Source organism: Rhinolophus ferrumequinum, chromosome 2 (genome assembly GCF_004115265.2).
Source record: "Rhinolophus ferrumequinum isolate MPI-CBG mRhiFer1 chromosome 2, mRhiFer1_v1.p, whole genome shotgun sequence".
In the NCBI taxonomy this organism is placed as follows: domain Eukaryota; kingdom Metazoa; phylum Chordata; class Mammalia; order Chiroptera; family Rhinolophidae; genus Rhinolophus; species Rhinolophus ferrumequinum.
The window spans coordinates 98,184,234-98,198,568 of NC_046285.1; the positions used below are offsets into that span (position 1 = coordinate 98,184,234).

At 40.1% G+C, this 14,335-nt stretch overlaps 1 long non-coding RNA gene across 1 annotated transcript in view; it reads left to right on the forward strand.

Annotated features, from left to right (window-relative positions):
• The window catches only part of LOC117032194 (uncharacterized), a 29,166-nt gene extending 16,109 nt beyond the window's left edge, over positions 1 to 13,057 (forward strand). The window contains exons 6-7 of the long non-coding RNA XR_004424698.1: positions 7,836 to 7,950; positions 12,573 to 13,057. This is a non-coding gene — a long non-coding RNA (uncharacterized LOC117032194). The remainder of the gene's footprint in view (positions 1 to 7,835; positions 7,951 to 12,572) is intronic.
• Positions 13,058 to 14,335: the final 1,278 nt, after the last annotated feature.

The window sequence follows — 14,335 nt, forward strand, 5'->3', positions numbered from 1 at the left end:
TGTGGGTTTTAATGAAAGTTAAAATCTGCTGTCTTCACTGCTTAGGGAACCATGAGGCCCAGGTTTCTTTTGTATCAAAACAAAAGCTTCTTTTGACTTTCTCTTGTGTCCTTTGCTTTCTTTGGGTACTCAATCTGAATTTTCCCTTTTTCTTAACCTGCAGCTCTCCAACTCACATCAACTCTGTGTATTTAATTTCGCTCATTGAAGATACCAGCATCTTTAGGTTTGTGTACAGCACCTTTCCTCCTTCCTTGGAGAGTAGGATAATTTGATGTCATTGGCCCAAGAAACTTCACTGAACTTTGAGATATAGGTGAGAATGTAAATTCATATTTGATAACCAGCTTGCCTTTTTTTAAATACTTGAAGCCTTTTTTAAAAGAAAAAAATCTAATTATGCACAAGAGAAATTCACTTAAAATTAATTCACTAGGAATTAAATTGAAAAAAGGTAAGGATGTTAGTGATGCTTTTTAAAAATATAATTCAAATTAGAAACACTAATTATAGCAACTCTTTTATATAACATGAAACACAGTTCTCTGAGGCTTGGGGAAGAGGACTGGCTATAGAGCAGACTTGCAGAGAACAAAGTTTGTGATTTCTGGGGGAATTTGTATGAATGAGGAATAAAATTGCCCTCAAGGAAGTACTGCCCTGTTCTGCTGATAATGTGCGTCATTGTCTCAGGAAGATAAAAGGACCTGGCATGTCCAACATTTAATTCTGGGATCAAGATGTAAGATGGTTCAGCATCTTAGAAAGTCAGGAAGGAAGCCAGAATGTCTGAGCGGCCCCCGGATCCAGGCCTTCTTCCAGATCAGCATCACGCAGTGAGCGAGTGATAAAGCTGGGATTTCCATCTGAGCGTGTGTCACCCAGAGCTGTTGCCCTTCTCACTTCACCAATCCCTCCTGAGGACAGGCAAGGATCTCAGTCAGGATCCCAAGGCTGTGCTTCCTCACTCCTCATCAAGGTTATATTTGCCAATCCTCAGGCCAGGCTAAGGCCCACGTGCTAAACTGTGTTTTTCAAACTGTGGGTTGTGTCCCATTATTGGGTCATGACATCAAATTTTAGAGGGTCACACTATGTATGAGTATTTTTTCAAAAATGGAACAGAACAGAAAACACCAGACTACATCAGATGCATGCAGGAGTGTTATGGGCTAAATGTGTCCCCTCACCCCCATTCGGATGTTGAGGTCCTAACCTCCCAACCCCTCAGAATCTGATTGTATTTGGAGATAGGGTCTTTAAAGAGGTGATGAAGTTAAAATGAGAACATTAGAGTGTATCCTAATGAAATATGCTCGTTTCTTTATAAGAAGAAGAGATTAGGACACAAAGAGGGAAGGCCACGTGAGGACACAGCATGAGGCGGGCGTTCACAAGCCAAGGAGAGAGGCCTTAGGAGAAACCAACCCTGCCAACAGCTTGATCTTAACTTCCAGCCTCCAGAACTGTGAGGAAATAAGTTTCTATTGTTTAAACCACCCAGTCTGTGGAACTTTGTTATGGCAGCCCTAGGAAATTAAGGGATAAGTATTGTTTTGTAAAATTTTAATTTCATAAACACACACTCTCATTATAGACGAATAGCCTAAAGTTATTGAAGAACTTTGAGTTAGAATAAGACCACGACATTTCCATATTTTGGGAGCCCACCATGGAGACTGTCTGCAGCGAGGACAGTGATGGCACAGACCCTCACAACCAGAGCAAGCAAAGCCTGCCTGTGGCGTCCTCAGTAATAAGAAAGAGAAGCCCTTGATGTGGCAGAGGGAAATCTCTCTCATATGTGAAATTCAGAGTTTCTCTATACCAGAGCAAAAGAGTGTGTTAGAACAAAGTAGCAATCTCTAAGTGCAAATTATTTATATTGATTTTTTTTAATGGAGCAATTTATTACCTCGTGAGCTTAGCCGTTGGGAATTCACCCAGGAACCTAGAAGAAAGCCAGAAAATTTACATGTCAGTAAGCCTCAGTATCATAAAATCCATGCTCTGAAGTTTACCAACTTTATTCACAGGAAAGCTCTTCTGGCTCTCATTTGGTCTTTTTATTCTTATTTTAAACACTCATAGTTTTAAAAGAACGTTTAACTTTAAACCATTTTACACGGCACCATATTTGTCTGCCAAAACCAAGAGTGGATTCTCTCCTTTACTTCAAGCCTAACTCTGAGGGATGAGGTAAATGTTTCATGACACTTAAATCTTAGAATCCTTAAGGAGACGTTTTGTTTTCCCCTTCTTTTCTATTCAAAAATATAAGACATTTTAAAAAGGTATAATCATGCAGATTTCTGTTTTATTGGTGAGATGATTTACGTCTGCATGGGTCTGAGCAGACCAGGTTGGTGCATCTTATTAGGCACACAGATCAGTCTGTTTCCCTCCTATGTAATTATTCTTATGGCTACATTTCTAATTTTTATTCTTTTTACCCAAATTTCATCATAGATTCATTTTTCAGTAAATTTATTTTTTAAGATTTTAAAAACTTCCTTGATTTTTTCTAACAGCAAAAGTATTTTTTAATGTATTTCCAAATGATGGTTGTTCCCTTTACATCCTTCCCGATATTTCACCTGTGCCTCTGAAGATTTCTTCAGGTTCATAACACAAAATTCACCCGAGACACAATTCATTATTTAATGATTCCTCTAATAGTGCTAAGTCCGAATTATGCTGGAAACCCTTATTTCCTGTTCTATGTTAACACACATGGTTATTGTCTACGTATATATGCCTCATTATATGAGAACATGATTATGTGGTTTTTCTTTCTGGGTGATTGCAATGTATGATAATAAAGGCCCCTGAAACTTAAAAACCAAAAAAAAAAAAAAAAAAAAAGAACCCGCGCCTGGGGTCTGCTCAGAAGAGGAAAGTGCTGGACCTTTCATGGCCTCTCTCCAGACAAATGTGACTGACAGTAACAGCGTCCAGTCGCATCTCTATTACTTGATTATTACAAGCTTAATGGGCCCTCCCCTTTCAGTTCTTTGGAACATATTTCTTGCAAGAGCTTTGTTGCAACGCTGTGAAATTTACATCTCTGATGAGGAACACACAACGCACTTCTTGAATACAATACCTACTGGCATTAATTTAGTTTGTCTTTTTTTCTTTTTCCAGAAAGAGGGAGAAAAATCACGAATAGTGAGGCTAAGTAGCATCAGGCTTTTAAAGGAGATTTTGACCAATGTTCTCCCAGAACCATCAACCAGAATTTTAGCATCCTAATTAGACATATTTTACACAAACCTAGCAGTTTGACTCCCTCGTTCACAGCAGACTGGACACAGTTCATCGGAAAGTCAAGAGTACTGATGAGCAAAAACGACAGCTAACAGAATAATAATAAGAGCAACAACCAAAATATTAGAGCAAGACTTAACAACTTGGGAAGCCACCACCCCCCTTGGGCTACTTGGAATGACCTACCCAGCATATATCAATAGTCTTTGAGGGCACAGCTGTGTTTCAGACCAGAACGATATTATTGAGTAATCAAGAAGACAAACTATGATACCATTGATTAATGACAAAGATTCTCTCTTTGACCAAACTTTCGGCAGGGCCCTCTGAGCCCTCTTCTTCACCAGGCCTCTACCTTGGCCCTGTCCTTGCAGGGTCTGCATAGCCTACTTATAGCAAGAATCCTGCTAAGTCAATTGAGAACGAATCCCTCCTCTCCTGATATCTGTACTTTGCATGTTTCAGAACTTCTTTCTTTTTTATGGCTCAATAATATTCCATTGACCAACAGACCATATTTTCTTTATTTATCTGTTGATGGACACTTGAGTTGTTTCCATCTTTTGACTATTGTGAATAATGCTGCAATGAACATGGGTGTACAAGTATTTGTTTGAATCTCTGTTTTCAATTCTTTTGGGTATAGTGGAATTGCTGGGTCATTTATAATTCCATGTTTAGCTTTTAGAGGAACCACTAGACTGTTTGCCCCAGTGGCCATTTCCAATAGCAATGTGTGAGGCTTCCAATTTCTCCACATCCTTACCGACAGTTGTTCATTTCTGGTTTTGTTTTTATAGTCATCCTATTAGGTGTCAAGTGGTATATCATTGTTTTTTTTTACTAAAGTTTATTGGGGTGACAATTGTTAGTAAAGTTACATAGATTTCAAGTATACAATTCTGTAATCATCTATATATCACATTGTGTGTTCACCACCCAGAGTCAGTTCTTCTATCATTGTGGTTTTAATTTGCATTTCCTAATGACTAATGAGGTTGAGCATCTTTTTTTGTGCTTATTGGCCATTTGTATATCTTTTTTGGAGAAATGTCTATTCAAGTTTTTTGCCCATTTTTAAATTGGGTTGTTTGTCTGTTTTTCTTGTTAAGTTATAGTTCTTTATAAGTATTCTGGATATTAAACCCTTATCAGATATATGATTTATAAATATTTTCTCCCATTCTGTAGGTTGTCTTTTTTCCTTACATGGATAAAATTATTTCTTTTTAATCAAGTCCAGTCTATCTGCACTTTCTTTTGTGGCTTGTGCTTTGGTTTATATTTAGGAATCCATTGTCATAGCTAATGTCATGAAGATTTACCCCTATGTTTTCTTTTGAGACTTTTATGGCTTTAGCTCTTATGTTTAGGTCATTGATCCATTTTGAGTGAGTTTTTGTATATGGTATAAGGTAAGGGTCAAACTTAATTCCTTTTCATGTGGAAATCCAGTTGTCCCAGCATCTGTTGAAGAGTCTGAGCTTTTCCCATTGAATGGTCTTTGAACTCTTGTCAAAAATCAATTGGCTAATATATTTCTGGACTTCCAGTTCTATTCCGTTGCTCTCTATATCTATATTTACGCCAATACTACACTGTTTGATTACTTCACTTTGTAGTAACTTTCGAAATCGGGAAGTGTGAGTCCTCCGACTTTATTCTTCTTTTTCAAGCTTATTGTGGCAATTCAGAGCCTCTGGCAATTCCATATAAATTTTAGGATTGGCTTTTTCATCTTTAAAACAAAGGTTGTTGGAATTTTGATAGGAATTCTATTTAATTTGCAGATCACTTTGGGTCCAACTCTGGCTTTTTTCCTGGACTATTAGGACTATTGAGAAGCCTTCTCACCTGATTTGAGGGGCTGAACTTGGAACTCCTTAGCCAGGAGGTTCAGCAACTGCCGATGTTCTGTCCATGGTGAGTTGGTGAGTTTGGAGCAGTGAGGCCAATCAGAACATTTTGTGCTTGTCTTTTCTCCCAGTACTGGCTGAAGGCATCATTCAAAACACCAGCACCTCTCTCTCTCTCTCTCTCTCTCTCATTTGTTCCAGGCTGGAGACCACAGTTTTAGAACACACTGTCTTAGTGGTTGATGAATCAGCACCCAATTGTGGAACTGAAATTGGACCAGCTGGGTGTTCTGCAGCTAATTGGGAAGCAGACATTGAACTCTTAGCTTTCCAGTAACTCTTCCCTTTTTGTGAATGTATTTTAGTACTTTTGTATTTAAATAGAGTTTTCAATTTACATACATATTGGTTAGGGATGCATTCAGTTTCATGCAACAGTAGATTTATTTTTCTCATACGATAAGAAGCTCAAAGGGAGGTGGCTTCTGGCATTGGTTCTGGCACTAAAGATTTCAGGGTTGGCGTCTTTGCAGTTCTTTTGGCCTCCGCTCACGAGCTCAAGATGGCTTTACCACTTCAAATATCATATCGACATTCATAACAGGAAAGAATGGGAGGGGCACGTGTAGTGCAGGGGATCCTGCTGCCTTCGCCATGTGTCATGCAGGGTGTCATGCGGGGTCTCTGGTCCCGCTCCCCACGTAAGAACGCAGGACATAGTGAGGCCAAAAAGGAACACCCACGGAGCCATAGGTAGGGGAGTCACACCACTATACTCTCGCTGGCGGCGGGTTGGAGAAACAGGAAACAGGAGCCACACAATTCTCAACCCTCACTGCGCCGCTTGCAGACTCAGCCACCATCTCCTTGCTAGCCCCCATTTTTCTTCTAACGTAGCCACGGCAGTTATATTCGTGGCCAATGGCTCACTGGTTACAGCTGACGGCCAACTAGCCACAGCTGCAGGCCATTTGATCACAGTCGACGGCCATTTACTACCTGAGCCAGCACCTTTCTATGTGAGGCCGAGAGCCTGGAAACTGCTTTCTGGGGCTCTGTCCCCACAGCACCGCAGAGCATATATCAAGAAGACGGGCCGGCGTGGTGGCTCAGGTGGTTGGAGCGCCCTGCTCCTAATGCTGAGGTGGCCTTTTTGATTCCCACATGGCCAGTGAGCTGCACCCTCTACAGCTAAGATTGTGAACAAGGGCTCTCCCTGGAGCGGGGCTGCCGTGAGCAGTCGGTGGCCAGCGTGAGTGGCCGGCAGCCGTCGTGAGCATCTGAGGGCTGCCATGGGCTACTGTGTGCGCCAGGAGCAGCCGGCGGTCGGGGGGATGGCCCGCAGCCGGCGAGAGCTGCCGTGAGCTGCTGTGAGCGGCTGACCTACGACCAGCTACGGACCGCCTCAGCCGGGAGGAGCGCAAGGCTCATCACACCAGCATGGGCCAGGGAGCTGTGTCCTACACAAGTAGACTGAGAAACAACGGCTTGAACCCGAGTGGCGGGGGGGAGGCGGAAGAAGGGGAAAAAAATAAAAAAGAAGACAGAGGTTTCCTCGAGACTCACAGAGGTCTTCCCATATTTTGTTGGAATTATGTCCCATGGCTATCTGTAGTTGTAAAAGATCTAGGAATTTAGGGAACAAGATTGTAACGATTAGCTTCAACCAGTCCTGCTCCATTGTTTGGAGCTAGGCATATTACCTTCCTTAACAAAATTGGGATTCTGTGGGCAAAGAAGAAGAAGGAGTAGGATATCAGTATTCTTGTTTGTATATATGTATAATTATTTTATTATATGTTCCCTTAACAATTTCTACCTCTTGTGAGCTTGTTCTCTTCCCTGGTATTCTAAGAAAACTGGAAATCATTTGTCTTCTTTATTTCTCTATTGGGCCTACATATGGTTTAGCACATAGTGAGTACAATAAATATGGGGTGCTCTCACCAACAGACAAGTTAGAAAGTTGACTTCTTCAGGAGAGTATGTGCCAGAGAGGGCTGGAAGGTGCTGTTCTGCTTCTGTTGACAAAAGTCTGATTATGACCATCCTGTCAGGCTGGAAACATATTTGAGCAGGGTGACAGGCTATGTGTCTTTAAGACACTATCCATAATGTGTTTCCTAATTACATCTTTTTAATGTTAAAAACACTTTGTTTTCTTGCCCTTTGGGGAAAAAGTCATGCTTCAAAAAGGCATCTCATCAATGATCCAATCAAAGAAATATCTTAATGAGAAGACAAAGAGAGAAAAAAAAATCCCTAATATTTGTATCTGGGTGGATTTCAACAGTTAATTTAGATTTCAAAATGTGAATGTAAATTAAAAGGCTAAATACTTAAAAGTGAAAAATATTCCATATTTGACATTAAAGTCAGTGAATTGATCACATTTGCGGAATGTAGCTAGTAGAAAGTGCTAATTTATGGCTAACTAATTAAACAGGGAGACAGATGGAGAATCAAATGAGTTTTCCTCACATCCAAATTTGCATACTGTTTCTAATGGTGCACATGCTTGTTGTGCTATATGGTGCCCTCCAGTATTGGAAGAACATGGAGAGCTATTTATGCCAGTTTTGCTCACGCATCCCAAAGAAAGAAAAGGGGAATTATATAGAGTCATAGACTTAGAAGATAAAATACAGAGCTCAGTGAGATGTTCTCTCTTGTTATTCACTCATTGATTCCTTTTGCTCCATTTCACAGTGGGAAGAACAGGCAAGTGTGAAATGATGAAATTCTCTCCATTCTCCATTGTGTAATGGAAAACGCACTGTTCTAGGAGTCAGAAGACCATTTAATTCCTTTCCTCAGTAACTAGGTATGTGACATTGAGTAACCCTCTTCTCTCTAGTCCTGACTTGCCTCATTAGACATTTGAGTTTTATGTTGACTAGATTATATCTAAGCAGTATGGTCTGGTGGAAAAAGCAAGGTCTCCTTTGATCTTGGACCAACCACATACTAGCTGAGGGATCTTAGACACATTAATTTAGCCACTGTGTGCTACAGTTTCTCATCAGCAAAATGGGATTGTTGGCTGATTATTTCATGCAAAGCTCCTAGAAAGTGCCTGGGATATGATAAGTACCCCCCAAATGTTAGCTATTATCTCTAAGATTGTTTCCTACAATAAGAGTCTCTGAGTCTATGTGTTGAAATATGAAGAAAGATACCTTCATGACAGCCAATCTAGCCTGCTCCCGTCCTGTATCAGGCTTGTAATTTCTAGAAATCACTAGCAGGGGTTATTTAACTGTCAGGATATTATTCATTCTGCCCTTGATACCACAGCACCACCAGAGGGAAAGAGTTCAATCTCTTCCAGGCCATGCCAGTGCTCACACCCACCAGGATGGTACTGACTGGGGCAAATGATTCATCAGAAGTACTATGCTCAGAGTTGTATTCAGAGTTGCCAGTGGAACTTGTGGAAGGAAATTTTGACTCTTCTCTATCTCCCATGCCGTTAGTCCCAACACTGGATAGAGAGCGTTTGGGTGTCTATGGCTCTGGGGTGGCATTAAGAAATACAACTCTGCGATCTAGACTTGAGCTGTCAGACATCTCCCCTCACCCACACGTACACTAACGCAGAACTGTGCCAAGGAGAGAAGCAATTCCTTTATCACTGTGTGCAGAAATCAGTTTTAAAATTTTTACTGGATTTTTAGCCTCTTATGATTAGAATGATCAGCTGCCAGTTAGTTTTACAACCCATGTCGTTTTTACTTTTGTATTATGACCAGTTGCTTGGGATTACAAAAGTACTGAAGGCTTTAAAACAAAGTTCTAAAAGATATCCATGGTGGACATCACTCTCTGGAAGCCAGGCCACTTTGTTTTCCTAAAAGTATCTTGATTTACTTCTTAGTATCTTACTGTAATAGAAAATAAAGATGCTATGCTCTGCCCAACCCAAGAGGTGAGAACTGGGTCCAACCAGGCAACTTGGATCCTCCTCTGTCTTTAAATCTTATGCAAAATGATATAAAAGTGGGTGCTGGACATTGTCCACTTGACTCTCCAGTTCCACTCTCCAGCCATCTACCCTGCTCAATTTCTTGAAAAGTTGATCTTTACAGCCTGCATCAGTGGATTTCCTTGACCTCTGGATTTCATTTGGGTTTGGCCAGTGGAAGGCACTGACAGGAGGCCAGAAGGTGGAGGAAGAGGTAACTTGAGTATTTTTCCATCCGTTTTTATTTCTTTTTTTTTCACTTTTATTCCCAGTTTTATTTGAAATAATTGACATACATTGCTGTATAAGCTTAAGGCAGACCTTACTGTATAAGTTTAAGGTGTACTTGTTTATCTTACAACTGGAATTTTGTACCTTTTGACCACCTTCTTCCAATTCACCCTCCCACCCTCTGTCCCTGGTGTTTTCGTATAAGTCTGCTCTCTTTTTCTATGCATTTTTTCCCCTTAGATTTCACATATAAGTGAGATCATATAGTATTTGTCTTTCTCTATCTGTCTTATTTCACTTAGCATAATTCTTTCAAGGTCCATCCATGTTGTTACAAATGGTAGAATTTCTTCTTTTTTAGCTTTACAACTTCCTCATCCATCCATCCATTGATGAACACTTGGGTTGTTTTCATGTGTTGGCTACGGTTAATAATGCTGCTGTAAACACAAAGGTGCAGACATCTTTTTGAGTTAATATTTTCATTTCTCTTGGATATATTCCCAGAAGAGGAGTTGCTGGATCATATGGTAGTTTTAGTTTTAATTTTTTGACGATCTTCCATACTGTTTTCCATAGTGGCTGTCCCATGTTTTTCTTTTTGTATTGCTTTCTGAGTAATTCCATCATATCTATCTTCCATTTTACCAATTCTCTTCTTAGCTGTGTCTAATCTACTACTTTTTCTGTCTATTGAGATTTAATGTCATTAAATATATTTTGCATTTCTAGAATTTCTATTTGGTTTCTTTTCAAATCTAATTATTCTCTTTTATTGTTTCTGCAATCTGTAGGGTTTCATACCTCCTAATTTTTTACTTGTTTTTTTTTAGCATAATTTATTTTATACTATTTTCTAGATTGTTGATGTTTAAATCTTAAAGTCTTAGGGTCTCTTGTTCTCTTGTGTGTTTTATTTTGTGATACCTGTGGATAGTATGTACATGCATACATATATATATGTATGTAACATATTTATAAGTTCATCTTTATTAAGGCTTCTGTTTTGTGAAAAGTCTACTGTGGCTTTGTTTGCAGAGTACCTGAGAGATCATCTTGTATTTTCCTCTGCCCTGGTTTTATTTTTCTAGCCCAAGACCAATTTTTATATTAATTTCCAGTGTTGATGTTTCCTGGACTCTACAATTAGTATAAATTAGAATCTCCAATGCATGAGGCAATGGCTTAGTTTTTGTTTCTTTTTATTTTTTACCTAGAGCCTGAGCAAAAAACAGATGAACTTTTTTCCTTAACGACTGGCTGTGCTGAATGAATGTTTTCTGGTACACCCTTTTGCTGAGGTTACAGCTATTGACAATTCAGCTCTATGTAGGGGTTTTACTCCCTCTTCTTCTTGCCCAGGGCACCAGCACCTATCCCTACATGAATATTGAAACCTAAGTCCCTTGGTCATTTGGACCAGCAACTACCTCCCAGTGTATCTACAGTGTCACCTCACGTGGCAGTTTTCAGTTCTTTCTTTTACATACCCCTAGGATTTCTTCTTTCTGTCTTGTGAGCTCAACAATAAAATTTGAAAAGGTTTTTAAAGACTCTATTTTAGGCAGTTTATCTAGGAGTTTACTGAGAGAGGTTTATGTTATCTTAGCCAGCCATCTTGCCAGCAGCGCTTGCCCTTTCCCCATTATTGTTTTTAAAATGTCTGTTACTAAGATGATGATCACTGTTACTAGAACAATATGAACATTAGGCTCGTTATGTCTAGCAGGCTACACTTTTGGGAAGAGAGAGATTTACTAAGGAGGGGAATTCTTGTTACTTTGAAAGTATAATTTTGAGCCCAGTTCTCTGGGGCTCATCAGTTTTTCAGTCTTCCCCAACATATAGTCTGAACACAGGGGTTAAATTATTGTTTTAGGATACCCAATGTATGAATTATTACATCTTTTGCTTTTATTCATTTTCTCTATGTATTATCACCTCTACTGTTGGCTGGACCATGAAAAAAGATGCCATGTGAAACAGTGGACAAAGCTATTTGATAACAATCATTCACATCTCTGATAGAGCTGTGATTGGAACATTGCAGGAACAATTGGCTAAAATAAGATCTGAATCTTTACCGTCTTTGATCTTGTCCTCTTCTTCGATATAAATGAATTTGACGGCTGAATCTGAAACCTCCTATAGGGCCATACTGTTACTAGTGGGAATTTTAAACTTTGCTCTATGGACCTATGGAGTTCCCCAGAGAGTCCTTAAAGAATTCTGCAGGAAATAATCTGTTTATTTATTCAACAAATATTCACTGAGTGCGGGCCAGATGTCTGGCAAGGTTGAGTACAGCCTTTGGGGAGACAGAACTGCCAAATTTCTGGTCTTCATTCTTTTAACCAGAGCAGTTCTGCTGGTATTTGTTTTACAGTTGGCATTCTGTGTAAGGGGTTCTGGTTAAAGGAAGTTTGAAATCTTCTGTGACAAAGTGCCCTTATTTAATAGGAGTTTCTATTAAGCAAATCTTCTTGGGGGCCATGGCCTAGTAGTTGTATGTGCAAGTACATTACACATCCAGCACAATGAAGAGCTTGCAGTGGGTATGTGTGTTATTTAGGGTGGCTATATTCTGCTGCTGTAAAAAAATGACTTCCGAATCTCAGTGGCTTACAACATGAAAAGTCTATTTCTCACTCATAGTATATGTCCATTGCACATCTTCTGTGGCTCTGCTTCATGTTTCATCCTACGTTGGGACACAGGCTGACAACACAGCCTCTATCTAGAACATTGCTTGTCTGTGGCAGGGATGAAAGAACGTGTAAAATTCTACATTGCCTCTTACAGCTTGTGCCTGGAAATTACACATATCACCGCTACAAACTTTTCATTGGCTAAATAAAACAAGTTATATGGTTTCACCTTATGTCATTGGCACGTGGAAATAGAATCTTTCCATAGGGAGGGGCAGCAAATATTTGAGAATGATAATGCAAAGTCCCCTAGTACTCAGTAAATATTTGTTGATTAAATAATTCTGTACAATAAATAATCATGTGCCAATGTGTTCTCAAATCCCAACCATATACACCAGTCTCTCTGAGCAGGAGTCTGTGACTGTGTGCATTTTTGAACTGTGAGAAGAGCCAAAATTAGATTAAAATAATCTCAAGGTGTTTACTACTACAACTAAGTAACAACTACCTTTTAACACTCGATAAGGAAACCACAACATCCATTCTCCCAAACCTACATCTCTTTTTGCCTTTTCATAACGCATTGTAAAATATTATTAGGAAAAATGCCTGGAACATCTAAGGATTAAGAAGAACTTCGCATCAGCAGAAAGCCAGGCTGAAAACCCCAAGGAGTTGAAGAGCTTAGTTCCGGAGCCAGATTGTATAAGACAGGGCTTAAAAAATAATCTGGAGCCATCCTATGCAAAACAAATTGTCCGCCAAGAGGCAGACTCAAAGGGTTGCAGAGTATGAAGGAATGAAATGGATTCCAGACTACCATGGGGCTTTTATTGAGGGAAACAAGACCAATTTATAGAATCATGCACTCTGTGAATCTACAATTTCCCCTTTTATCTGCAAAAATCTGAAGGAAAGCATATAGAAGAATTTGGCATAGCTGGACTACATAGAGGAAAAATACTCGTCTGTGCAAAAGGATACATGAAGGAAAGCCATGCTTGCACTCTGCAGTTCAAGTTACAGAGAAATTTGACTCAAACTATCTTTAGCAAAAGGGAATAATACTGGAGTTGTTTGTGCAAAGGTGCCCTGACCTCTGCTCTCTCCCCAGCATCGTCTGTTATTGCTCTGTGCCTTGTTTCCAGGGCTCCAGCCACCACGAGGGCCTTCTCTCCATGAACAACTTCGTTCCCACATCAGTGCTGTAGCAGTCGTGGGTCTTTTTGCCTTGAATACTCTTCACATGACTCACTCATTCTCAGGTTTGGGTCTCTGTCCAAATATTGCCTCCTGAGCAAGGTCGTCCCTGACCACCCTGATCACGTGACTGCTCTGATCAAGTCACACACTTATTAGGTGATTCCATAAATATTTGGTGAATGCCTACTATGTGTCAGGCATTGTTCTATGTGTTGGAACAGTGAATCACACAGACAAAAATTCCTGCCACAGGGAGGTTACTTTCAAATGGCGAGAGTCAAACAATAGATGGGATGGTTAATTTTGTGTGTCAACTTGGCTAGGCCATGGTGCCCAGATGTTTGATCAAGCACCAGTCCAGACGTTTCTGTAAAAGTATTTTTTTTAGATATGATTGACATTTATATCAGTAGACTTTGAGTAAAGCAGGTTATCCTCCACCTGGTGGGTCAGCCTCATCCAATCCATTGAAGGCCTGAAGAGAAGAGCCTGAGGTTTCCTGAGGATGAAGGAATTCTGCTTCCAGCCTGCCTTCACACTTCACACTGCAGATTCAATTCTTCATGGGTCTCCAGCCTGCTCTGCAGATTTTGGACTTGCTAGACTCCCAGTCACTCCCAGTGAGCCAATTCCTTAAAATAAATATTCTCTCTCTCTCTCTCTCTCTGTCTCTTGTCCAGTATGAAATGAATATGTAGGACCCCTTGTTATAAATTATTAACAGCAGAGCATTAAACCAGGCCCGGGGTCCTGTGTGACTACAGGTCTGGTGTCCATGAAGCCAGCTCTGCTCCCAGGAGTGGGCTGCCTTAGTAGCCTTACTGTGCTCAGTCACCACCCAAGACCAGCCGTGGGAAACGTGGCCCCAGTACCTTGGTGATGGATTTCCGAGCCCAGCAGGCAGAGCCATTGGTCATGAAAGGCTTGTGAGGTGCATTCTCATGGCCTCCACAGTTGTCAAATTTATCATTTTTTTGCGTTTTTTGCTTTTTGTCTCTTAAGAAGGCTGAGAATGGACACTTGTATTATCCTCTATTTCCAGTGAATACTTAAAAAATGGAGCTTTAATTCAGATAAAATTTATTTGTATTAATGGTGTGGATTAATACACATGGCAGTGGGGATTTAACTTGTGTGCCTGTATTTGTATACTTTTCTAG